The sequence below is a fragment of the Tetrao urogallus genome (assembly GCF_951394365.1).
Source record: "Tetrao urogallus genome assembly, chromosome: 2".
NCBI classification, from domain to species: domain Eukaryota; kingdom Metazoa; phylum Chordata; class Aves; order Galliformes; family Phasianidae; genus Tetrao; species Tetrao urogallus.
The window spans coordinates 56,784,122-56,787,633 of NC_136814.1; positions in this window are offsets into that span (position 1 = coordinate 56,784,122).

Here is a 3,512-nt window from a genome sequence, read left to right on the forward strand (position 1 = left end):
CAAGAATATTCTCTTGACTGGGGAAGAGGTAACCAAAATAAAAGATTCATAGCTTCTTTGCCTTTTGGAGGGCTGGCCCCTTATTTGATTTCAGCCAACTCAGTAGGTTTTTGTGTTGCAGTAAACTCTATATATTCTTCTAGGTCCATAGGAAGGTGATCTCTATGACCTGTAAGGTGACCTCTTAACTCTGCTCCTTGTCAGCAACTTCTTTGCTAAAGTCTCCCCTTCCACTACCTTGCTGTTCCCACCTCTATGGCACTCTCAGGTCTTTCTCTATGCAGCTCGTTTGCCTCTCAGAGGAGAATCATCCCTATTCCTTCCAGAGATTTCACATAATACTTTTCCTCTCCCTAAGGAAAGGACTGGGAATGCACAACCAACTACATACCATCTGCCAAAGCACTGAAACCCCCATGGCTTCACTCAGGTTACATCAGAGTTGGCAGTGGGGCAGCTTGCAAGCTGTCCCCCTCTTTGCAGTGGGAGGCTGCCTACGCCACTGCTCTAACTGCTCTGTGTTCACTCAGCAAACTCAGCTATTGTCCCCAAGACATGTAATCCTCTGAAGAAAGTGAAAATGATATGCAGGCATCTAGAAAAGAAACTGGAAGGAATAAGGCAAGCTTATTTGAATTGAGTGTAAAGGCTAACTTTGTTACCCTAAAAGAAAGTCCTGTGTCTTCCTCTTTTTGTCCTGTTTCACTGCAGCACTCAGGAGCATTGTTTGCCCACCCTGTGATCAGGGTAACCTTGATCCCAGCTAATGATACTGGTGATTCCTTTCACCACTTGTGTAACTCATTGTTTTTGAGGTCTGAATTGGAGACAGTAGTGTCTTTTCTAGATCCTACTGAACTCTGGGTGAGCAGAAGGGTGCTTCTGTTACACAGGTAGAGGGATAGGGCTGTCAGTGTCCTAGTCTTATCTGAGGTGTTGTGACAAAAGTCCTAGGACAGCTATTAACATAAGGCTTCATGTATTCCCATGGTTGATATTCCCTCAATCACCAGGAATTTCAGTGTATGTTTGAATTAGTTGGAAATATCCGTTAACTCAAAGGAATTATAAGGGTGAAATTTTCACTTATATTATCTCTTTAAGGTCCAAAATATAAGAAACTCGCTTATTAGTGACTGGACTTGTTTTTTAGCCTAGATAAATATTACTTGTGTCAATCAAAAAAGGCAATGAAAACTCTGTAGTCTCAAGTGATACTACTTGCATTTTGTGGGTATGATGCACCTCTTCATGCATTATCTTGAGTACAGAAATGCAGTTAAGAATTTTTGATCCTCCATCATTTCTTCATAGATTTCCCCCTTGAGCTGATTCAGCTGCCTGTAAGTCTGAACTAGAGATTGGATTGCTGAGATCTGTGGAGCTTAATTTTTTTTTTTTAAATCAAAACTGTAATTTATTTTGTTTTTCAATATGGTGGAGATGAAACAATTAGTGTTTAACTTTGGGCAGCAAAGAGTACACAGGAGGCACAAAGTTCTGCTACCAAAGAAAAGGTGCTTAAAACTATTTGTGTTTACGAGTTTCCCTGATCTTAAAAGAGAGATGGAGGGAAAGACAGATATGTAGCACAGCATGGTGCATGGTGTACTGGGTCACATACAGACTCAATATCTTGTCTTGGGGAGGGTATCAAACTCTGAAGTCTTAAAAGGACTATAATCACTGCATTTATACCTCTCCATCGTATTCCCAGGTGTCTGGATTAGGGCTGGACATGCTTTCCAAGTTAACCCACAGAGACTTTTGAAAGGTCAAAATGATATATGGAACGGCAGAAGTCAAAGTAACAAACCTTTCCCACCAGCTGCTTCAGTTTCAAACTGATGAAATGGAAGATAATGAACATTTCTGGATTGCTTATAATTAGTGTAGAAATTCTGATAGACTACCTCAGCAAATGCATCTCATTTCCAGCTTAACAGCATTTTGAAAGCTGTCACATACTTTCTTTTGAATGGCGACACCCCCTCTGAAACTGAAATGCGTGAAAATGCCTTCCTTCCACCTCCCTCCCTCCCCCACCAGCCTCCCGATGCCACCAGCAAGGGTTGCAAGCAATCCCATTGTCATGCTGCCAAAGTAAATTAACGTGATCCACAATTTTCCATAACTATTTGAAATTAAAGCGGTTGGTAATTAAAGTAATCCTTGCTCCCTAGTGACATATTCAGCTTGACAAAACAGAAGTAACGTGACAGAAGCAGAACCTGTCTGCTTTATTTACTTGCTGCTCCAGTGCCTTGTTCTGCTGAGTAACTGATCTCTCATTGAATTACAGAAGAGCAACCAAGTTAAATTAGAGTGGTTATTCATGGTGAAAGTGTTAATGTGAAAGTAACTGCTCTGATAGCCCATAAAATAGAATCCATGTACTTCAAGATCTGTCCTGCCTCTCCTGGGTCTTTGGTTGATCTTGCTGTGGTTTTTAGGGAAGACAAGGAGTATTGAAATTCAGTGACTGGCCTGAGTCTGCTTGGTGCCTTGATGTGACAATTTCACTGGAAAAAAGAAGTCTCAGCATTGCTGAGACCGCAGTACCACAGTAAGGTCTGTGGGAGGCCAAAAAAGCACTTCACTAAGACCCATATTCTTCGCAGCTGGAAGACTGTAACCTGGAGAGGTACTGTTCAAAACCAGACAATCCGCATGGTACAAAGCAGGTCACCTTGAAGCCCCCACTGCTCATTTTACACAGCTTGGGAAAAGGTACGTTTAAACAGAGGAGCCAATTAAAACTGGAGCAAGATAGTGGCTTCAGTTCTCTGGACTAGGCTAAGTAGATCCTAGCAGAGTTATGCCTTCTGTAGGATATTCTCCAGGAGAATTGATTTGCCACTGTTCTCAGGCTGGGGACACCTTCCTCTTCCCTGCTGGACCAGCTTTGCTTGCATTTCATGTTAGATATTGGGCCTTGTCTCTATCTTTTTCCAGGCTCTGGAAAGCCAGCACTGTAGAACAAACGTAAATTGGGCCACTTGCTTCCTAGGGATTGATTTGATAGAAAGAATGCATTATTTTACAAGCAAAAATCTTAGTTTGAATAATAGCCCAAATGCACAATAAATTAATGGAAGAAGAAGAATAGTCTTTTTGAGTTGTGAGATTACTGTCTTCTTCACTCATCCTCCCAAACAAGAATGATGATATCTGTATCCTATATGCTTTTGCATTGTTCTTGTGGCATAAACGTGTGTTGCTGTTATCAAATGCAACTTGAAATGCTCTTTGTCCTAAAAGGATACTGTGTGAATCAGGACAAAATAACAATTTGAGGTAAAAGATGGAAAAAAGCCTTGCTGGTGAGTAAAATCTTAGCAAAAGAAATTGCTCAGAAAATCTTTGGAAGGTGGAAATGGAAAGAAAACAAACTTGGCTGGAGAAGTGAGTCTGAGGAAGTATGAAAGAATAACGAACTAAGCTGTGATGACAGCAGAGATGAGGATGGGATTGCATTGATGGGACTGTCTAAAATGAATGTTGAAGAAAAA